Source organism: Canis lupus, chromosome 23 (genome assembly GCF_003254725.2).
Source record: "Canis lupus dingo isolate Sandy chromosome 23, ASM325472v2, whole genome shotgun sequence".
In the NCBI taxonomy this organism is placed as follows: domain Eukaryota; kingdom Metazoa; phylum Chordata; class Mammalia; order Carnivora; family Canidae; genus Canis; species Canis lupus.
Window position 1 is genome coordinate 15420510 of NC_064265.1, and position 24802 is coordinate 15445311.

At 35.7% G+C, this 24802-nt stretch overlaps 1 protein-coding gene and 1 long non-coding RNA gene across 19 annotated transcripts in view; both read right to left on the bottom strand.

The window, feature by feature from the left end:
* Positions 1-24802, bottom strand: part of RBMS3 (RNA binding motif single stranded interacting protein 3) — a 1287947-nt gene that overhangs the window by 887095 nt on the left and 376050 nt on the right. The window lies entirely within an intron of this gene.
* LOC125753403 (uncharacterized) lies at positions 6984-8496 on the bottom strand. The gene is made up of 3 exons (XR_007405129.1): positions 8331-8496; positions 7678-7757; positions 6984-7171 (listed from the first exon to the last, which is right to left on the bottom strand). It is a non-coding gene; the product is annotated as an uncharacterized LOC125753403 (long non-coding RNA).

Here is a 24802-nt window from a genome sequence, read left to right on the forward strand (position 1 = left end):
AGAAAAGTCATGAAACAAAAAGTTGTTTCTTTGAAATTATAACATAAAACTGACAAATCTCTAGCAAGACTGACAAGGAAAAAAGACAAAAGATACAAATTGCTAACACTAGGAATGGAGTGGGATATCACTACAGATCCTATAGATATCAAAGGATACTAAGACAATACTACAAATAACTGTATACATATACATTTTAGACCTTAAGTGATGTAAAATAAATCCTTAAAAACTCCCCAAACTACCGCAACTTACCAAATATGAAATATAAAATTCAGATAACCCTATACCTATTAAGGAAAATAAATTAATAATTTAAAAACTCATACCTCTCAAAATCTCCAGGCCCAGGTGGTTTCACTGGAAATTCTACCAAGATTTTAAAGAAGAATGAATCAATAATTCTTTACAATATCTTCCAGAAAATGGAAGAGGAGGGATTTTATGAAGCTAGTATTACCCTGATACAAAACTAGATAGAAAATATAAAATTAAAACAAAAAAGAGAAATGATGTAATAATATCCTTCACTAATATAGTCAAAAATCCTTAACAAAATGTTGGCAAATAGAATTTAGCAACGTGTGAACAGAATTATACAACATTACCAAGTGGGGCTTATTCTAGGGAAACACAGGTGGTTTGATATTTGAAATAAATCAATATAATCCACCATATTAATAGGCTAAAAAAGAAAAATCATATGATCAAATCAATCAATGCAGAAAAAGCTTTTGATAAAATTCAGCATACATTTATGATTAAATCTCAGAAACAGAAGAATAGAAGGAAACTTCCTTAACTGATAAAGTCAAGAAAAAGGAATAATAAGCACATAGGTCAGAAATGAAAACGGGGTGCCTGGATGGCTCAGTCATTTGAGCTTCCAACTCTTGGTTTCAGCTCAGGTCATGATATCATGAGTTGTGAGACTGAGCCCTGTGTCAGGTTCCATGCTCAATGGGGAGTCGCTTGAAGAGTCTTTCCCTCTGCCCTTCCCTCCACTTGCTCACTCTCTCTTTCTCAAATAAATAAATAAATCTTTAAAAACAAAGAAACAAAAAAATAAAATTATCTTCATCTCCATATAACATGACTGTTTACATAGAAAAATCCCAAGGAATCTGCAAAAATGTCTAAAACAAGTGTATTCAGCAAAATCTCAGGATATAAGAAAAACATACACAAATCAATTGTGTTCCTATATGCTAACAATGAACACATAGACATTGGACTTAAAATATATTATCATTTACAATCACTCAAAAAAAACACTAAGATTCTAACCAAATATGTACAGTGTTTGTATACTAAAAACTACACAATGCTGATGAAGAAATTTTAAACTCTAAATAATTGGAGAGTCATATCATGTTAATGGATGAGAAGATTCAACACAGTAAATATATCAACTCTCCTCAAACTGACACACAGACTTAGTGAAATGCTGGAGTTTTTATAGTTAGAATTTTTTAGCTATAAAACTTCAAGGACCATAAACCAGGTTTTTGTCTTCATGTCTATACACATCTGGAAATATATACAACATATTCTTCTTTTGATTGAAATATTTATCCATCTTTTCCTCCATACATTTATTCAAATTCAAAACAAAACAAAGCATATTGAAAGCCTATTAATGTATATGCCAGGCAATGTTCTAAGCACAGAGAACACCTATGGGAAAATAGACATAATCCTCACCATCATAGATTTTTCTCTGCCCTCCCTCTCTTATATGCTTAAGACTTGCTTCCTTTGGGTACAAGTGAACTCAATGAGATATTTCAGCTTTATTATCTAACCAGTGTTGAAAGGCATTGGAGCTCAGTGGAGTTGAGAGAGTAGTAAGGAAATATCTACAGTCCATTTATTTATTAGAAAAAGTAGATTAATAGAGGCACTTTGAAGGGCATCACATCTCTGAATATTTACATACTCCCATGCTTCGGATGTCAACTAGAGAAGAATCCAAAAGCTTTCTTACACTGGCATATTAACTAATCAAATGTATCTTGGTGGCTATCACAAAGGGAGTATGATAGGTTTGACATCTAGAATCTGCTGGACCTGAAGCTAAATTCATACCTTTTATTCTGATGATATATTAAATTTCTCTCTTTCTTATTGTTCATATTGGCACTTTTTCTAGAAGTCTGAAATGAAGTTCACAAATGGAAACACAATGTTGCCTCAAAACTAGCTGAAAATTCACCTTTCCTCTATTTTATCCTAAAACAGTGTTTTAGGAGCTTATATATCAATTATGTACATACCAGACATTATTCTAAGCACTTTGTAGTCATTAACTCATTTAACCATCATGATAAAAATTATGAAATAATACTTATGATAAATCCAATCTTGCTGTCATCTTACAGCAGGGAAAGTGAAGGTGAGGGAGAGAGAGACTGAGAGACTTGTCCAGTGTCACATGGCAAGTGATTGGTGGAACCAGGACTTATGCCTGGGCAGCATGGTCTCACAGTCCATGCTCTGAATGCCATTCTAACTCATGGTCTTATCAGTACATGAACTTCATCCTGGCTCCCTTTTAGATCTACCTCTAATGACAAATTTTTCTTCACTCAAATTTTACTTAGATCTCTGATTTCAGGATGTATAACCTTATTTAAAATCAGAAAACAGAAACTGATATGGAATATATCAGCCAATTTTTATTCCTCACTTAGTCAATAAAGAACATTTAGTAACTTTGTCTCTAGTCAGAAATATGGCAAGTGAGGTATTGGGACTGGAACTGGGTTTATTTGGATGAAAGAGTTTTAGAATATCAATTTGGCCACTATTTCTAAATGGGTAGCAGAAGGTGGGGTCCTTGACATTATCCCCTGAAACTTGCTGATAAGGTTTCTTATTTCAATTATTCAATTGAATATATATTAACATAAGGTCACTATCCCCCTTTGCAGTATATTCATCCTCATTATGGTTCCCTTCATTTGTGCTGTCTTAAATGCCAGTGGAATTTAATTGGGCAATGATAATAAAAAGACAATAACTTCCAACATGTTCATGGCAAAGAAGTCATAATTCCAAGTTTGTATCTTTCTGATTTCATTAAAGAATGCATCACAATGTTAAAAGCAATTTGCTTTGCTACCAGAAAAAAAAAAAAAAGACGAACACTTGCTAATAATTTTCTTGAAAAAAAATTAAGATTAATTTAAGGCTGTTTCCAGTGTCATTTTCCCTTATTACTTCTTAAGTGTAAGAGAAGGATGAAAGTGGAGCTCCTACTTTACCAATAGCCCATTTTATCTATGCTACCACCCATAAGGAGTGCACCGTTAATAGTTATAAAAATTATGAATCATTGCAGTGCTTGTGAGTTGTGATTCTAGAGTTAGTTTTGCTTTCTTTTTAATTTTCCACATGGGTAATTTTTTAATAAGAAAGAAGGCAAAAACAGATGAAGAAAGCTGGAGAAGCACACCCACATCTACATTTACATCTGAGATGAAAAGGATGGTGTGAAAATTCATCAGTAATGACACAATCACTGTGATCATTAAAGTGAGGGCACACAGAGGTGATGGGATAAACCTGGCATTAGCTAGACTGAGGAGGAAGACAATGTTTTTGTGTGTTGGGTTGTTTTGTTGAATCCATTCAGTTGTTCTCTAGCAGATCTTCAAATGTCAATTGTATTAAGAATTAACCCATTCTGAAAATAATAATGATTCTTTATATTAATAAACTCTTGAATTGATGCCATCCAGTCCTGATGAATCAAAAATGTCCAATTAGGCTTAAAACATCTTTAGAAATATTTAGCCTATTTAGGTATTATTTACCCTATTTCAAAGGAAAAATGTCCATTTCAAAGGAAATGGTTATTCATCCACTGTTTATTCAAAAAATCATTCCATAAATAGCTATTGAGCTATTTATTATGCACTCTATGCATCAGATATTTGATTCAGGATGAGCACCAAGGGGCAGGAGACAGAGGAGGGAAAGGCATAGTAAAAAAAAAAAAAAATTGAATTTTGGAAAATGTTCTTCAGGAACTTAAATCCTAGGCATGGAAAGTAAAATAATAAAATTAGGCCAAGTATGATTAAGAGTCAGATGAATGTCATATAGTGAATCAGATAATAATTATCATAGGAGCACAGGTAAATTTGGCATAAAGGTAACAAACCTCCAACTTTAGGGTCCTTTACTTGGAAGGATATTCACCCTTTTACCTTAACTTGTATATGCAATTTTAAAATGTTTTTTCTGAAAGTGGGACCCTCAAGTGGTATAAGCTTCAGTTCCCACAGAATGTAGATCTGTCTCTGTATAGGGATCCAGAATAGCAGAACAACAATCATCTCAAGATTTTTCTCAATGAAGATGCCTTCTTTGCATCTCTGTAAATACTATTTTGGTCATGACTAGTGGTTATCTGTTTTCTGTCCAGCTGCTAGCCTTTAGGATCCTTAAAGAACTAATTTGATTTGGTTTACAAAACACACACACACACACACACACACACACACACACACACACTAATTTTTTGCAAGAGACACCTGGGGCTGTCCTTCAAATCTGAACATAAAGAAAAACTTCAAGGCACATCTCTATCATAAAAAATAAAAAATATCTAGAGAAGAACAAGTATTGGTCACCAAATTGAGCCCAACTCTTCCTGGAACCAGCAAAAGAATTCAATACAGAACTAAAAGTCTTGCTTGGAGATAAGGTGTAGAGTCGTATGTACACAATTCTTTATATGCCCTCAAATAAGTCAGGAGTAGTCCCAGAGCCAAAGGCAGGACTGAAGAAGGGAGACGGCATTTCACGATGACTGCTTCAAAGTTGATAGGAATATAGGGACAAGGAATCTAACTGATCATTACAAGACATTAATGTAAATTTCATGTATAAATATAAATATATATGTATAAACTTAAATTAATTCTAGTCCATTTATTCCTTTGTTTTATGGCTCTCTGACTTTGTCGTTCTTAGAAGGAACTCATATACACTGATATTTTTTATTCTAGAATTTTATAGTTTATACATAAGATGCTGATCCCAAAATTATTTTAGCACAAGGTTTTAAAAAGATGTTCATCTTCTTTCTTTCTCCAGGTGTCTAATAAATTTTACCAAAAGAATTCATTTAAAAACTTGTTTCTCAGTAATCTAAAATGCGACCTTAATGTATACTAAATTCCCAGAAATATTTGGATCTATTCTTAGAAATTCTATTCTACTCCATCCATAACGCTGCATCATTTATCCATGCATGAGTATAAATTATTTTAAATATTATAGTTTTAAAGTATGTTTAAATATTCATTAGGATTATTCATTTGCTGCCCTTTATTCACAATATTTCTTTAAATTTCTTTGCTGTTCTTGGGTGCTTCCATCTTATTTGAAGTTCTGATATGTGATGTTTCCTTTGTTTATATAGAATTAAATGTACAGATATGTTAGATATTTCTTTGTTCTTTAATCATTAATTCAAATCAGATATTTGCTTTCAAAACCCCATTACCCATATTTGACTTTTTTTCAGGCTTTTAAAAACATAATCTGTCTAAATTGCTTAGAAAATCTTTATGATACACATTGCTAAAATGTAGATTTGGTTATAAAATGCCTGCCAGTCAAATCCATCTCCCATGATGAAGGAAGGCTCTCTCTTACTTACTGTGGAAAGCTTAAAATGAAGGTGTCATCCTTGTCCCTCAAAACCACTTTAATAATGGTCCCCTACTGTTACAGAACTCTACCATCTTATTGAAGTCAGCTGTTTTCCTGAGAGCTCCATTACCTGTGGGTGTTTTCATTCACACACATTATTAAACAACAACAAGCTAAAGCAAAATTCTCTAAATTAAACCAAAGCAAATCCTTCAATAAGTCAAAAAGAAGTATTGTGATTTAAAAATAAAAATAATTGTATCTCATTCTATTTTATAAGGTTTCTAAAAACTAACTTGCTACTAATTATATCTTGTGTTTGCTTAGAATGAATAATTAATATTAATAAACTATTGTCATATTTTTGCCTGATCTTATAAAACAAATAACATTAGCTTATCTATTAATGTTATGTTTACATCTATTCTTGACCCCAAAAGAATTCGATACATAATGTGTTTTTATTGAAAGTTAACTTAATAAAAAGTAAATTAATGAAATAAAGGAAAAGTTTTGTATTATTATTTGCTGAGCTTTCTTCTTATATTTTGTTCAATTCTGGGCAATATATGAAAATTAAAATTCCTGGCTCACTTGAGCTGTAGCAGAATCAAAAAGCAGTATGCTCAGCATAGGCTTAAAATATGCTATTTGTTTACCCTTCTCATTAATTTCTTAACTAACTCTCCCACAAACATCAAAAAGATTCATTTGAAAACTGTGACTTGACATATAATAAACCCAATTAAAAAACACTCACACACAGAGATACATACACACACATTTACACATTTGTGCAGCTCTTAATGGTGCCAATAAATCAACTCAAAACTATAAAAAAGTAATTAGGAACAAAGAAATGACCTGTCTTGATGTTGCTTTTTTTCTCAATATGATTCTAACTCGATTATACATGCATATCTAATTACTACATCTGATGACCTATGGTCATAGCTTGATTTCTGTATTACAAATGGCCTGACATTTAATTAGTTTGTGTGATTAAATTATGTAAATATCTACATGGTGACCAAATGATTAAAACTTTTTTTTACCTCTAGTTTCTCAGCAATGGAGTTAACTATATCTGCCCACATATACAGTATGTGAACAGACTCATACAAAAATCCTTCCAAGTGAAAGAAAACTACAGTTATTCAAATTAAGATTGAAAGATACATCATTGAGTACATCTTACAAGAGGTGCAGTGGAATAGTGTAGGACTTCAATCATTGCAAAAACTTCAAACCTAAATTATAATAACAAGGATAGTTATATATTTGCCATATATATATATATTTGAGTATGTGTTTATTATAAGAAATGACTAATTTATATACATTTTGATTAAATTTCAGTGATTGCCATCATGACATCAAGTTTATTTCTGGCTTTCGTGCATCCCAAGTCAACTATGGATTCTTCACAGCTTGTCACCTGAATTGCAACAGTTCTACTCTCAAAGCTCTGGTACAAGCATCAGTGAATTCAGGTGTTCTCAAACTGCAAAATGTGAATATGTTGTGAGTCCCAATGAGACCTGAAGAACAGTAAGGAGAAAATGACCCCCACCCCCATTTACATAATCAAGTTGAATGAAGCAGGGAACAATGGTTTTCTCTTAAAAGAGGTCTATATTAATATAGGACATCCTCTTGCCATCCTAGAAGCATGTTATATACATCTGTCTCATTCATCTTTACCCCATCCATATGAAGGTAGTGAGTACAGAAGCTCCTAATTATCCAGAGACAGTAATAAAAAACAAAAAAGTTACACTGAAATCTACTACCAATTCTGAAATCTCACTTAGCCAATGCATTCAATGAAAGCTCAACCAGAGATTTTTTATTTCCATAATAGATAAGAACAAAGTTAACTGATATTTGAATCTCAAACATTAAAACTACTTGTCTAGAGAAAGAAAACTTCACAAATTTGACTTTGATCCAATAGTAGGTTACTTCTTAAACTGCTAACTATATGACTGTCAGGATTAAATGATTTACCTTAAAAACAGTAAGTTACTTGATGAAACCTCCACATCCTCCAGAAGATAAAAGTACATGTAGACTGAATTTCTTTTCTCCTAATTTTATAGCAAAAGTGTTAGAATGCTTCAAATTGTCAGTTATCTGAAAACAATGGATGTAAGCAATCTAGAAACTAATGAATCTATAATCAGGGAAACTCATGGCTCTAAAGGAGAGAATGATGAAAATAAGGGGGGTATTAGTAAAAGCAGAGAAAAAAGCAAGCCAAAAACTTTGAAAAACAACAAATAAGAAGAGAGAAACAAGATATGATTCAATTAAAGGTTATAGAATTAGAAGGTGGAAATGATTAAAAATAATGGACTCAATGTGAACTCCATGAATTTAAAATGAAAGAAGCTTCAAGTCCAAAATGGAAGAATGAAGACCTACATATATCTCATGTCCCTCAGTAAATACATTGAGATAAAAGCATAAACATATAAGAAAAAACGAACTTATAAAAAATGGGAATCATCATCAGGCAAAAGATGTTAACAAACTTCAGAAAATTACAAAATACATGACACAGTGAAGTAGGGATAAGCTGATAACCCTTCTCTAGAAAAGGGTCAGAGAGTAAATATTTCAGTCTTGAAGGACCATACAGTCTGTCATAAATACTCAACTTTGCTGTTGTAGCACAAAACACCCATCAATCATATCTAAAAGGATGAATGCAGTTGTTTTCCAATAAAACTTCACCAAAACAGACAGGTGGCCCATGCCTATAGTTTGCCAACCCCTTCAATGAAAAACATTTCTGCAGTCACGGTATTAGCCACTCTGCTGATCAAAGATCCATAATTTCTGAGCTGAAAGATAAAAGAAAAACCAGAGTAAAATGTGAAAATAAAGGGAAGAAGATTTTACAAGGCCTCACTATGGAATAACAGTGCTAGTTACTCCTTCTTTAATCCTCAGTACACATAAAAGTAGACAACTCAACTCTAATCCCTAAGGAGAAAAAGGTGAAGGTTCTTCCTTAAAGAAACTGTGTGATTTCTATCAGTAGTGTTGATATCTTAAACAAAGCCCTCTTCTTCTGGCATTTGGATCGTGTTTATCCTGAATTCAAGTCTGACGTCTTATATACACTGTGCATCAATTCAGTTAGACTGCCTACACTGGAAAGATGCCCATTGTAAAACAGATGAAACTGTTCAATACTGAACAAAACCCACAACACCTACACTGTGTTGAATATGAAAAAGTAAGCAGCGATCATCAGACGTGCGAAAATCTAATTGAACAAATGAGAAAGACCAAATTGTCCCCAAAGTAAACAAATAATACAAGAAATTAAAATTAACTTTTTAAAAAATATACAGTATGCTCCTTAAAATTTAAGAAGACATTATACATTCAAGAAAACAAAACAAAACAAACAAAAAAAGAAAACAAAACAAAAATCAGGGACCATGAAAGAATTCTCCAAGATTAAAAAACAATTTTAAAAAAATTCAATAGAGTGGCTGAATGATAACTTCAAATAACTACATCAGAAAATAATTAAATAGGAGAAATAAGGGGGGAGGCGTCTGCATGGCTCAGTCAGTTAAGCGTCTGACTCTTGATTTTGGTTCATGTTATGATCTCAGGGATGTGTAATCGAGCCCTATGTTCTCTCTCTTCGTCTTCCTCTGCCCTCTGCCCACTTCACCCCTGCTCACACATGAGCACTTTCTCTCTCTCTCTCAAGAAAAAAAAAAAAAAAAAGGAGAAATAAGAGCTAACATTGGTAAATGCTACACATGCCAGGCATTATTATAAACAGGCTTCCTGTTATCAATTCACTTAATCCTCTACATTACTAAAAGCTAGCTTCTATTATTTTCAATTTACAGATAAGAAAACAATTACCTATTGTTTTATGATATATAAAAGGTACATATATATACCATATCCTCTTTATTCATTCATGAGTCAGTGGACATTTGGGCTATTTCCATAGTTTGGTTACTGTTAATAGTGGTACTGTAAACATTGGGGTGCATTTACCCCTATGAATTTGTATTTTTGTATCCTTTGGGTAAATACCTAGTAGTGCAATTGCTGGATTGTAGGGAAATTCTATTTTTAAATTTTTGAGGAAACTCCATACCATTTTCCAGAGTGGCTGCACTGGTTTGCATTCCCACCAACAGTGCAAGACAGACTCTTAATTACAGAGAACAAACTGGGTTGATGGAGGGAGGTGGGTGGGAGATGGGCTAGATGGGTGAGGGATTAAGGAGGGCACCTGTTATGAGGAGCACTGGGTATTGTATATAAGTGATGAACCACTGGATTTTACTCCTAAAATCAATATTGACCCCTGCTTTTAACTATCATATTCAAAAGGTGAAATACATGAGATATGGACAAAATAATCAGGAGCCTAATATTATACCACCAGGAAGTTATTCAAGTAAGAATAGAAAAACAAAACATAAACAAGATGAAATTATCACAAAGAAAATGTCTTTGAAGTGTAAAAGAAAATGTATTTTTAGATTTAAATGATCTAAGAATTGCAAAGAGGATGATTAAAACAATGTCTTACGCTTTAAAAAGAACTCAAAATGGATGAAAGATCTAAATGTGAGACAAGATTCCATCAAAATCCTAGAGGAGAACACAGGCAACACCCTTTTTGAACTCGGCCACAGTAACTTCTTGCAAGATACATCCACGAAGGCAAAAGAAAAAAAAGCAAAAATGAACTATTGGGACTTCATCAAGATAAGAAGCTTTTGCACAGCAAAGGATACAGTCAACAAAACTAAAAGACAACCTACAGAATGGGAGAAGATATTTGCAAATGACGTATCAGATAAAGGGCTAGTTTCCAAGATCTATAAAGAACTTCTTAAACTCAACAGCAAAGAAACAAACAATCCAACTTTGAAATGGGCAAAAGACATGAACAGAAATCTCACAGAGGAAGACATAGACATGGCCAACATGCACATGAGAAAATGCTCTGCATCACTTGCCATCAGGGAAATACAAATCAAAACCACAATGAGATACCACCTCACACCAGTGAGAATGGGGAAAATTAACAAGGCAGGAAACCACAAATGTTGGAGAGGATGCGGAGAAAGGGGAACCCTCTTACACTGTTGGTGGGAATGTGAACTGGTGCAGCCACTCTGGAAAACTGTGTGGAGGTTCCTCAAAGAGTTAAAAATAGACCTGCCCTATGACCCAGCAATTGCACTGTTGGGGATTTACCCCAAAGATGCAGATGCAATGAAATACCAGGACACCTGCACCCCGATGTTTCTAGCAGCAATGTCCACAATAGCCAAACTGTGGAAGGAGCCTCGGTGTCCATCGAAAGATGAATGGATAAAGAAGATGTGGTCTATGTATACAATGGAATATTACTCAGCCATTAGAAACGACAAATACCCACCATTTGCTTCAACGTGGATGGACCTGGAGGATATTATGCTGAGTGAAATAAGTCAATCGGAGAAGGACAAACATTATATGTTCTCATTCATTTGGGGAATATAAATAATAGTGAAAGGGAATAGAAGGGAAGGGAGAAGAAATGGGTAGGAAATATCAGAAAGGGAGACAGAACATAAAGACTCCTAACTCTGGGAAACGAACTAGGGGTGGTGGAAGGGGAGGAGGGCGGGGGGTGGGGGTGAATGGGTGACGGGCACTGAGGGGGGCACTTGACGGAATGAGCACTGGGTGTCATTCTGTAATGTTGGCAAATTGAACACCAATAAAAAATAAATTTATTACTAAAAAAAAAAGAAATGACGAATACCCACCATTTGCTTCAACGTGGATGGAACTGGAGGGTATTATGCTGAGTGAAATGAGTCAATCGGAGAAGGACAAACATTATATGTTCTCATTCATTTGGGGAATATAAATAATAGTGAAAGGGAATAGAAGGGAAGGGAGAAGAAATGGGTAGGAAATATCAGAAAGGGAGACAGAACATAAAGACTCCTAACTCTGGGAAACGAACTAGGGGTGGTGGAAGGGGAGGAGGGCGGGGGGGTGGGGGGTGAATGGGTGACGGGCACTGAGGGGGGCACTTGACCGGATGAGCACTGGGTGTCATTCTGTATGTTGGCAAACTGAACACCAATAAAAAATAAATTTATTATAAAAAAATTCTCATTAACTTGAAACATCAAAGATAACAGGGAAATCCTAAAAATGTCTACTAAAAAAGAAATTCCAAGTTAAAGGCCTAACCCAGTAGGACAATTGAGGAAATTCTCAGGATGACAGCTATGCAAAAGGCTTAGAGAACACATAGTCCTGGATAAAGAAGGAGGACACAATATTTTTGAAGCAATTATCTGGGGAGAATAGAGAAATTCAGTAATATAAAACATGATTAAGTTTCCAGATTAACTAAAGGCACATTCTTCTTTTTTTTTTTTTTATAAACATCAACAAAAACCAAAGACAATTAGAAAATCTGGGGGAAAAAGAATGGAAAGGAAAAGAAAAAAATGTAAAAGTCATAAAGAAACATGATTTTTTAAAAAAAAAATTCAAACATATGGATTTTCCTGTAATTTTTCATGCTATTGACTTCTAGAAAAATGCCATTGTCATTAGAGAATATACTCTGAATGACTGTTGTAATTTGATATTTGATGAGTCTTGCTGTTTGATCCATTTATGGTCACTTTTCATAAAAGTTCCATGTGTGCAGAGAATGATTACTGTGCATTTGTTGGATACAAATTATTTTTATATTCATTAGGTAAAAACTGATAATCATTACTTAAATTTCTACTGATTTCTGAAAGTAGTTAAAATCCCCCACTATGATTATAAATTTGTCTATATTTACTTTTTTGCCAAACATATTTAATATATTTTGGGGCCCTATAATATAGCTTCATTGCATGAGCATTACTCATTTCTCTGGGACTCCAAATAAAGGTATGACATATCTGATCATTCCTTTAATGCTCTTGTCCATAATTTTCTACCATTTAAGGATAGAAATCTATGCTTTAAAAAATTGTTTTACTTTTTCCGATCTATTTTTTTCATTCACTACTTTCCTACATCCTATCTAATGTAATGTACACACTGAATTATTTCAGTTATTGTGCTTTTCAGACCTCAAATTTTCATTTGGTACCTACTCAAATCTTCTATTTTATTTTCTACAGTTCCAATTTCCTGTTTTATTTATAACTTTGGCTTTTGTTCTTTGAGCATAGTAAGCAGTCTGAGCCTGACAGTCTCAAATATCTAAAGTCTTTGTGAATCTTTCCATTCTCTGCAGTTTCTGCTGGTTATTATTCATGGTGTCTTATTCCTTTGAGTGTCTCATTACCTTTGACTGTGTCTTGGACATTTTATTGTAAAAAATTATTCATAGGAATAATTTGAGGCATGAGATGATGACAAATCCCTCCAAACAGGTTCTATTTTGTTTTGCTTTGGCAAGGTGTTAAGTGTTCCACTAGTGGATCACTAGATAATGTAAAAACCAGGCTGCAAGTTTATTTCCAAAGTCTACTCATATCCTAGGGTATAGCTTTTGGGGTCTCTGCTTGAAGTGGAAGTGGCTTTACTGGTGTCTCTACATTTGCTGGGCCATGGGTATGTACTTTTGATCCCTCCTAACCCCATGAGGTTGCCAAAGTAGTTGAGTTTGACAGGTCATTTTTGGATTTAAACAAAATAAAACAAAACCCATTAGCCAAAGCAGCTTTATGTGCTAAGCTAATCTATCTGAGTTCTTGTCCTCTCCAAGATTTTGGTTTAGAACGTCCTCACTGTATCTTTAATTCGTTAATGCTTTTAAGAATTTTTTAAAAGATTTTATTTATTTATTCACGAGAGACATAGAGAGAGAGAGACAGAGAGGCAGAGACACAGGCAGAGGGAGAAGCAGGCTCCACGCAGGGAGCCCGATGCGGGACTTGATCCCGGGTCTCCAGGATCATGCCCTGGGCTGAAGTCGGCGCTAAACGGCTGAGCCACCCGGCTGCCCAAGAATTTTTTTTTTTCCCAAGAATTTTTAAATATATTTTATGTAACTATGTAACATGTTGGTTGTCCTAAGCAGTATGACAGGTCCAAATTGCTCTGACAACCTTTCCGTAGAGCTTAAAATATTGTGTTTCATTGCTTATATTTCTTGTTAACCAGTAACTCTCCCTGTATACAGACAACTGCTTTAATGTTCTATATCCATGTCTCAGAGGAAAAATGCACAGCGCAGTGCAAAGAATAAAAAGTCAAATTATTTTATTTTGCATTTTAACAGCCTTGATCAGGATAAATATGCATTAGTTTTGGTAGATGACACATTTAAGATCAAAACTATTCACTCACCATCTGGGCAAATGTCCCTCAAGTGAGCTGAAGAAGTGAGTCAATGGGAAATCTACAAAGTAAGATCTCAGTCAATGTGCCCCCAAGAAGACCCTGTTCCCTAAAACCTGAAAAACCTCCTCAGTGGCTTGGTCAAGTACCCAAATTTCAAGAAGAAGAAGGTAGTACAAAGAATTAGGAAAGTCATATAGGTTTATAACCAAGTAGAAACCAAGAAAGCAGTTAGATTATAGAGTCCCACCCCTAAACACAAAGTCTCACTCCTTGTGACAAAACAGTAAGAGTTAAAAGGTCCAGGTAATGAGTCTAGGCAACAGCCTGAAACAGTGTCCCAGGTTTGCCCCTTGGCAGTTAAATGATGCCCATACATCTTCATAATTTAAGGAGGCAGTGAAGGATTTTTGATAGGCCTAATCAAAAGCCCATAACCCCAAGTGGGTTGAAAACATATTAATTATTCCTTGCAACCCAGAGAGAAGAGAAAGTTATTGTCAGGGATCTGGACTTGTACAAGTCTTGCTAGAAGAAGAGTATAGAGCTAATGAGTGATCTGTAGGGACTGATGACCAAGTACCAGATAGGATAGTGTTCATCTCTGCCAAGACGAAAATGGACAGATGTCATCCTAAAATAAGGTTTACTCCTTCCTCTAGGTTTTCAACATATTAAGTGATCCCTTTTCATTGGGAAACATACTCAGTGGTCCTGTTAAGATAATAACCTTTTAAAATTGTAGTGAATTGTACGTAATAAAACATATCCTTGGCTTGTACGTTATCTTTGATCTCTCTCTCATTTCCACATTCCTGTGTTGTATTAGTCTCCAAAGGCTGCCATAACAAAGTGCCACAAGTTGAGTGGCTTAACCAACAGAATCTTATTGTCACCCAGTTCTGCAGGCTAGAAGCCCTAGATCAAGGTGCTGGCGTGTACAGATAGTACTTCTAAGGGCTGGGAGGTGGAATCCCTGCCACGTCTCCTCCTAGCATCTAGGTTTGCCAGCAAATCCCTGGCATTACTTGGCTTGTAGACTTAGCATCCCAGTCTGATCTCTGTTTTCATCTTCACGTGGCATTCACCCTGAGTCTCTTCACATAGTCTTCCCTCTGTGCAGGTCTATTTTTGTGTCCAAATTTCCCCTTTTCATAAGGGCACCAGTCAAATTGGATTAGGTCCCATCTTAATGACTTCATTTTAAATGATCTCTGTAAAAACCCTATTTCCAAATAGGGCCACATTCTGAAGTCCTGGGGGTTAGAACTTCAATGCATCTTTTTATAGGATACAATTCAACCCATAACATATACCATCACTCACTTTCACCCCAACCCTAATTAGCACCTCATCTCTGGTCCTCACATTAGAAGTGGGGGGAGTACATCAATTTGACACATTCTGTGATAATGAAAAAAGCAGAAAATTTATGTTTGAAGTTTTTATTTCTTTAAAGCCATACATGAAGAACCCAAGACAAGTGGCTATAATTCTTCTATGATACCCATTCTCTGCCCCCTAACAAATATTTAAAAGTAAAAAAATGGGTAGATTTGGAGTCTCCATACTGTTAAGGTTGTCAAATACTCTATCTAATAGAATCAATTAACTATTCTACTCTCCCCACTCCAAAACACTTATTAAGCTATGGAAGATTGATACATTTCTTTTGGTCATGATTCCCACTGCTATCTGTTTTGGTGGGGAAAAAATAAAAATATAGCATGAATAAGACTGAGTATATGGCTGAACTGTAGCAGAATGGTGTTAGCTATTAAAAATGGTGGTGAGGGTGTCTGGGTATCTTAGTTGGTTAAGTTTGGTTAAACATCTCCCTCCTGCTCAGGTCATGATCCCTGGACCCACTCCATGGGAAGCCTGTTCTCCCTCTCCCTCTGCCCGCTACTCCCCCTGCTTGTTCTCTCTCTCTGTCAATAAATAAATAAAACCTCTAACAATTAAAAAAAACAGGCACCTGGGTGGCTCAGTGGTTGAGCATCTGCCTTTGGCTCAGGGCATGATCCCAGGATCCTGGGATCTAGTCCCACATCAAGCTCCCCACAGGGAGCCTGCTTCTCCCTCTGCCTATGTCTCCGCCTCTCTCTCTCTCTCTGTGTCTCTCATGAATAAGTAAATAAACAAATAATTTAAAAATAAATATGATGGAGGAGAAAAATGGGGAGAAAGAGAATTGGGGGAATTTAGTGTAATATTCACCAACAGGTTTCACTGGAATTAGAAAAGATGCTCATCCTTGAATACTTCCAGAAAAAAAGAGGCTTGGCTGAATTATTTTAGGCTAAACTCCCCTAGGTCAACAGCTGAATGCCCAGCATTTATATGAAGAGAAACTAAGTTTCAAAATGTTGCTTTACATCTATCAGTTTCAACTATAAGCAATGCAGTTGTGTTCCCCTTCAAAGGAAAGAATCCTGACTTATCTTTATATTTGGTAAGCCCTTTTCAGTGGTTATCACTTACTCTTGTACACAGTAGGGCTTTAATAAATCATTAAATAAATGCATACGGGCACATATACATTTTTTCATTTAAAATTATGACTCTTAGGCAGTTCCACACTCTTGTGCATTGAACTCCTTGATTAATTCTACTTTTGAGACTATTTATTTCCTCTCTTTCCCAATTCAGTTTTCATTGTGTCTTTTAATGAATGTGATTTTTTTATGAAGAGGAAAAATGAATATAGTACATTTTAGTATTTGAGAGCTGAAAATAACAAGAAACAAGTAAAAGAGGTGTTGTTTATAAATTTTTTAAAAAGATTTATTTATTTATTCATGATAGACACAGAGAGAGAGACAGAGAGGCAGAGACACAGGCAGAGGGAGAAGCAGGCTCCATGCCGGGAGCCCAACACGGGACTCGATCCGGGGACTCCAGGATCGCGCCCTGGGCCAAAGGCAGGCGCTAAACCACTGACCCACCCAGGGATACCCAGAGGTGTTTTTTTTTTATGTGAAATTAAAACCATCCCTGGGGATCCCTGGGTGGCACAGCGGTTTGGCACCTGCCTTTGGCCCAGGGCGCGATCCTGGAGACCCGGGATCGAATCCCACGTCGGGCTCCCGGTGCATGGAGCCTGCTTCTCCCTCTGCCTATGTGTCTCTCTCTCTCTCTCTCTGACTATCATAAATAAATAAAAAAGTAAAATAAAATAAAATAAAACCATACCTGTACACAGTGGGAAAAGTACATACCATTAAGCACTTCAGTTTTTTAAAAGTACAGGCCTAGATAAGGCATTTGCATTATTGAAGAACCGTACTTGTTTAGAAGCATATAGGCATATATGCATAAGCATATAGGCAAAGCATATAGGCAAAACATAGTATCTGTTTTTTGTTTACAAATGTGAATTCACCAACAACTTATACTTCCTGAGCTTCTGAACCTATGTCTTTTTCATATAGCATCCCTGGTAACCCTGGTAAACTGCTTCCAAAGCAATAATCATTAGCCAATCTCCCAGGCTCCATGACATTTCAGTTCAGATGTTAGCCTACTACTACTGGTCCATGGGCCAAAAACAGCATTTGCTTGTATGAATGGAAAACAGCCACATGTTTCTCTTTATGGATTTTTCTAGGCTGCTTTTGGCCTAAAATGGCACCGTAGTTGAGACAGAGACCCTGTGACTGGCAAAACTGAAGTATTTACTACCTGGCCACTCACAAAAAAGGTTCATCAATAGTAACTTCTGATATAGACAATGGCTGATGTTCTGAACTGATTGTTTTTTTTTTTTCTTTTAAAGTATCTTTAATGATTGCAACTCTTACATTTTAGGGGTACATTTTCAAAAACAGTAAAAAGTATGGTGAATCATATAGATAACAACTATAGATAGATAAAATCATTTTGACCAAACTTGCTTTATATTAAGGCAAAGTCAAGCTTCTTTGGGTTCACAGAACAGATGTCTCGGTGAAGTTATCATCAAAGGAGAGGCATATTGTATAGATCTGGAGTATGAGAGCCAAATGCTGGGGCAGCTCCTGGAATCAATATTTTTTTAAATTTAAAATTCAATTAATTGACATATAATTTATAATTGGTTTCAGAGGTAAAGTTCAGTGATTCATCAGTCTTACGTAACACCCAGTGCTCATCAAATCACCTGCCCTCCTTAATGCCTATCACCCAGTTATCCAATCCCCCCTGCTCTTCCCCTCCAGGGACACTCAGTTTCTTTCCTATGATTAAGAATCTCTTACAGTTAGTCTCCCTTTCTGATTTCATCTTATGTTTACACCTGAATTGATTCTTTTTTCTCTTTGTAGACAAGTCCAATCACTAAATTATTTTGCTTAAATGTTTGTTTTCACTTAACTATATATATGGACATGCAAAAAATCAGTTTTGAGGAAATCGTTCTGTTAGTGTGAAGTTACCCCTTCCTTGGATGAAGATTCTCTTAGCTGCCTTCTGAAACAAAGGAATACTTTCCTACCGAGGCAAAAGTACAACTTTATTAGAAGTCTCCAATTCCATTCAAAAGAATCCTTCTTAGAAACACTTATGCTCTTGATAGTTCTGTCTATGCTCTCCTTGCATTACTTTCCCCACTTCACGTGTAAAATCAGAGTTAGAATCTTATGCCTATGTTTTCCTCTTCCCCTTCTTCTTTTAGCTTGCTCTTTATCACTTTCTACCTGTCAATACAGAACGTCCTCATTTTTCTTATAAAGTACTCTCATATATCCACTTCAGAATTCAAATTAATTTAGTCTCACAGTCCCTCGTTAACGAGTATGTCTTCCTCCTGCCTGTCATTCCTCCTACATGTTGACAGGAAAAGATTTGTTTTTACATTTCTTAAAACTATAAAAGTTAAAAAGCAATCCAGTCAACTATCCTTAATAATGCTTCATTTTAGTTTCCACATATAAGTTTGTGATGTGTTTGTCCACGGATCACTGCAAAACTGGTTGTCTTCTTTTTATGGAACTGTAACCAGTTGCATTAGTGGAGGATTTCAGACAGCTGCAATAAGATAGTTTCTTTCCTCTCCTAAATCTTGGTTTGGAAAATGATTTTTGTACGCATACTAAGAGAGAAGAAGTTGCTAGAATTTCCTTTCTCCACTCTCATTCCAGCAAAGATATATAGACTGCCCAAGGCCCATGTGTGAGGATACCCCTTGCTTGCGGAGGAGGGGGACATGCAGGGAGATGCAGCGACAGTGCAGGGTAACAGCTCAGCTGAGGGCATGAGTCTAAGGAAAGTGGGATAAATGTCTCCTTGAACTTAGGGCAGAGAGCGTGGAAATGGCTGCAGACTCAGGGCTCAAGACTGGAGGGTGCAGCGTGAGAGGGACCTCGGGGCTCAACGGAGCAGCAGAGCTCAGGAAACAGGATGGGACTTCCAAGCTCCAAAGGACAAGAATTTTATGATAAATCTGGTAAACACCACTGATGAAACACCTGGCCCCTTCCCAACTCAAGAGGCCAGAAGACGTAAAATCGTGTATAGCCTGGAAGGGAACCTCCAAAATGGCTAAGACTGACTTTCCTACCAGATTGTCAGTGGGTGCCTTGGAGCAAAGTAAGTCTGATTTAGGAAAGACAAAAGAGGGAAATACTTGGAGCTAGAACTACTACTTGGTACACTATGAACCCCAAATGAGTTAAATTTCAAGGATAAATTGTATGAACAATGTAGTCATCTAATCTCATTTGGCAACAAAAACTACACAATCTAATAGATTTTTAGCTCAGCCATCCAGAGACTTAGATTCAAATATAGTACTCAATAAAAGTAATTACTTTTTTCAGATTTGTGGTGCTTCTTGTACTTAATCTCTTTGTTTCCATTACACATTTACTTGCTTTTTATCCTGAATTGCACTATTTTGTGGATTGTTTTGTTCAATTTATAATTTGCTTCAAATCCTGCTTAAAAGCTGAATGTGCACACTAAATAAGGGATTGATTCAAGTTCCTTAGTGTCACATTTCTTTAGAATTAATTTTGTTCTAACTAATCTAATCCCATTATAATATAGGAAAAAAAAATGTTATTCCCCCAAGGTGTTTCATGTAGCTCTAGTTGAAATGCTTTCTCATTGCAATTATTTCATGTAGGAGAAATAAAGTTTGTTTTTAAACTAAAGTCACTTTTAAAAACCCAAATGGTTCCATTATGTACACTATCTAACCAAGATTACAAGAACATTGTAATTTATCAAATTTATTCATTTGTGTTCCTTGAAAGCATTTTTAATTTTGAAATATTTCTGGAAGTATATATAACAGAGCATGTATGAGACCTAACTAATAGCATTTTAGTATTTCTTCTTTCAGCTTTATTTTTTGTAAAGGAAAAAAAAAATCACAAATACAACTAAGGCTTTACCATACCAATCTTTTCCAATTATCCTATATGTGTGTGTGTGTGTGTGTGTGTGTATATATATATATATATATATATATATATATAAAATTTCAATTCCTTAAAGTAGGCATTATACCCAAACTGGTGCATATCTTACTAATATATACATCTCTATCCTCTAATCACTTATGTCTCTATCCACAAAAATGTATAAAATTACCTAAACATGACATAAATGGCATCTTAATGGATATGGTGTCCATTAAAACTTGTCTTTCTAACAATTAAAATAATTTCTGAAGATAATCCATACATTATTTTAAGAAGTAGATCCTGTATAAAGCATTTTCTCAAGAGTTATGTGCTTTATATGTGTATATACATATTTTTAAAATCTCAGCTTATACCTTAGAAGTTATTATAAATTCCTATAACAAATTATACACAGAGATCCCTGTTCTATCACCATGAGGATCCTTTGTGTTGCCCTTTCATAAGCACACCCCCTCTCTCTATACTGATATTCTAATTTCTAAACCCTGGAACTATTCATCTGCTTTTCATCTCTATAACTTTATCATTTCAGGAATGTTATATAAATGCAATCATATGGTTTGTAACCATTGGATTGTTTTTTTTTTTTTTTTACTTTTTGTGGGTTGCCTGAACATTCTTTCATTCATTCATTCATTTACTCATCCATTCATAGTGTTGTTGTATGTATCACTTTGTACAGTTTCTTAGTGGTTTCTCTAGAATATACATACATACATACATGTATGCAAGCATGCATGCATATATGCATACATATATAAAATCATAATCTGGGATTCCTGCGTGGCGCAGCGGTTTAGCACCTGCCTTTGGCCCAGGGCATGATCCTGGAGACCCGGGATCGAATCCCATGTTGGGCTCCCGGTGCTTGGAGCTTGCTTTTCCCTCTGCCTATGTCTCTGCCTCTCTCTCTCTCTCTCTCTCTCTCTCTGTGTGACTATCATAAATAAATAAAAATTTAAAAAATTATAAAAAAATAAAATCATAATCTACTGGTATTGACATGTTTTTTAAAAGATTTATTTATTTATTTATTTATTTATTTATTTTAGAGGGAGAACACATAAGCAGAGGAAGAGGCAGAGGATCTGGGAGAAGGAGAGGATCTTCAAGCCAACTTCTTGCTGAGGGCAGAACCCAAGCAGAGCTGAATCTCAGGATGCTGAGATCAGGACCTGAGCCAAAATCAAGAGTCAGACTTAACCAACTGAAACACCCAGGACCCCCTGTCATTCTTGAAGGGTAGGTCTCCTAGTTTAAAATCCTTTGAATTTTCCTTCATCTTAGAATGTATCCATCTCCTCTTCTTCCCAAAGGATAGTTTCACTGGCTATAGAATTTGCAGTAGACAGTTCATTACTTTCAGCACTTGAAAAATGCAGTCGTGTCCTTCTGGTCTCCATGGTTTCAAATGAGAACCCTGCTGTCATCTGAACTGTTGTATTCTTACAGGTAATATGTTGTTTCTCTCCTACTGCTCTCAAGATTTTCTTTGTATTTAGAAGTTTCATAATTATGTGTCTTGGTATGAATTTCTTCAAGTTCATCTACCCTGCTGGGTTTATACAACTTCTTGAATCTATATGCTTCTGTGCAAATCTGGAAAGTTTTTAGCCCTCATTTCTTCAAATACTCCTTCAGCATCAGCCTCTTTCTCCTCTCCTACTAGAACATCACCATAAAGGTTAAATCTGTTTTTAATTACCCTACAGTTTCCTGAGATTCTGTTCATTTTTTCCCAGTCCCTTTCTCTCTATTGTTCAGAGTGAGTAAATTTTATCATTTGTCCTCATGGTCACTCACTCATTCATCATCTCCTCTCTGTTCATGAGCCCATGTTTTGAGTTTTTAATCTGTTATCCTATTTTTCAGCTCTTATTTTCCAGTCGGTTAATTATTTTTTTAACAACTTCCATTTCTAGATGGTTTTTTTTTTTAAGATTTTATTTCTTTATTCATGAGAGACACAGAGAGAGAGAGAGAGGCAGAGACACAGGCAGAGGGAGAAGCAGTTTCCATGCAGGGAGCCTGATGTAGGACTCGATCCCAGGTCTCCAGGATCACACCCCAGGCTGCAGGCATCACTAAACCACTGCACCACCAGGGTTGCCCTAGATGGGATTCTTCTATAGTTGTTTTTTTTCCCCGGTTTTTCTATTATTTGTTTCCCGGATATTTGTTTTTTTTTAATAATAAATTTATTTTTATTGGTGTTCAATTTGCCGACATACAGAATAACACCCAGTGCTCATCCCATCAAGTGCCCCCTCCCCAGTGCCCATCACCCATTCACCCCCCACCCCCCACCCTCCTCCCCTTCCACCACCCCTAGTTTGTTGCCCAGTGTTAGGAGTCTTCATGTTCTGTCTACCTTTCTGATATTTCCTACCCGTTTCTTCTCCCTTCCCTTCTATTCCCTTTCACTATTATTTATATTCCCTAAATGAATGAGACCATATAATGTTTGTCCTTCTCCGATTGACTTATTTCACTCAGCATAACACCCTCCAGTTCCATCCACATTGAAGCAAATGGTGGGTATTTGTCATTTCTAATGGCTGAGTAATATTCCATTGTATACATAAACCACATCTTCTTTATCCAGTCATCTTTTGATGGACACCGTGTTTCCCGGATATTTGTAATTCCTGGTTGAAGCATTTTTGTCATGGCTGCTTTCAAATCCTTGCTAGATAAATCCAACATCTAATTCATATTGGTATTGCATGAATTGATTGTCTTTTCTCATTCATGTTGAAATTACTAGATGCCAGATTATTTTCTATTATACCTTGAATATTTTGGCATTAATGTAGACAGGCTCTTAAGTCCTATTTAATTTAATTAATTATTATTATTTTTTTTTTTGGTACGCTTAGCACACAGGTCCAGGACTATTTTTGTGGACTGTGAATCCAATGACAATATCATTTTCTGAGGCTCTTTAATTCTCTTTTAGTCTGATTGGATACTGTTGGGGCTCTCAGTGATCCCTGATGATTCAGCCTGAGGTGCAAAAGGTGCCTCCTCAGGCCAGAAATCCTAGAGGTGGTGAAAGAGAGAAACAAAACCTATCCCAGGCTGCACATCCCTGATGTCAGCTGGCATCAGTGTCAACTGTCTGTCCAATGTCTCTAAGCACAAGGAGGAATTTTCTAGCTTTGACAGGACTAAGAATGATTCCCAAGGTACATACTTGTAACAGGTATCCCCCAGCAGTGAAACCTGGCTGCCCAGTTACTTTAGGTTGGGAAAGGCATTTTCCAGCTCATGGAGAAGAAGAATCCTGGACTGGGCACTTGTTGTCATGGCTAGCTTGGGGAAGAGAAAACATAAAACTTGGGGTGTCTTCTGTTATTGAGTGAATGGCCATAAGATGTCCCGCTGCTATATTATTCTTCTAGCCCTATAGTTCCTAACCAGTTTGTTTTCTTTCTACTTTTCAGACTCTCCTTTGGCTGTCTCTTGTATTATTTCCAGAGTTTACAGTTATATTTCATGAGGAATAGGAGCCATATTATCGAAATGAGAAGTCAGGTTTGCTTTTTACACTGTAAAAGCTAATCTCCTAATCATATTCCATCAAGGGAAGTTTTGAGAATTTTATTTTTTAAATGGTAACTACTTCATAATGATATGATAAAGGCTGAAATTTATAAAATATTTCTTACTAAAACATTATTTCAAAATAGGTATTATCATAATTTCCTAGATGAAATCAATGAAAAACTTTTTAATATCTGGAGGCCATTGTGTTAACAATGCTTTTTTTCTTAAAGATTTTATTTATTTATTTATTTATTTATTTATTTATTTATTTATTTATTTATGAGAGACACAGAGAGAGAGAGAGAGAGGCAGAGACACACAGGCAGAGAGAGAAGCAGGCTCCATGCAAGGAGCCCAATGTGGAACTCAATTCTGGAACTCCAGGATCATGACCTAGGCCAAAGGCAGGCACTCAACGGCTGAGCCACCCAGGTGTCCCAATAATACCTTTTATGTAATAACTATATGAGCCAACTGGGTTCATTGCAGCCTAAGGTACTAGAGCTTTTCATTGTGTGTACAATCATTTTTCATAACAAATAATTAAAAGGAAAACCTCTACTAAATTTACATAATATATTGCTAGTATGATATCAACTTCATAAAAAGATTAGCTACTCAGTCTCAGGACTATAGAAAAGCATGGAAAAGCTTTACAACTTTCCTGTATATCTAAAACTATTTTCTTAAAAAGATTTTATTTATTTATTAGAGAGAGAGAGCATACAGCAGGGCAAGCAACAGATAAAGAGGGAGAAACAGGCTCCCTGATGAGCAGGGAGCCAGATTTGGGGCTTGATCACAGGACCCCAGGATTATGACCAAGT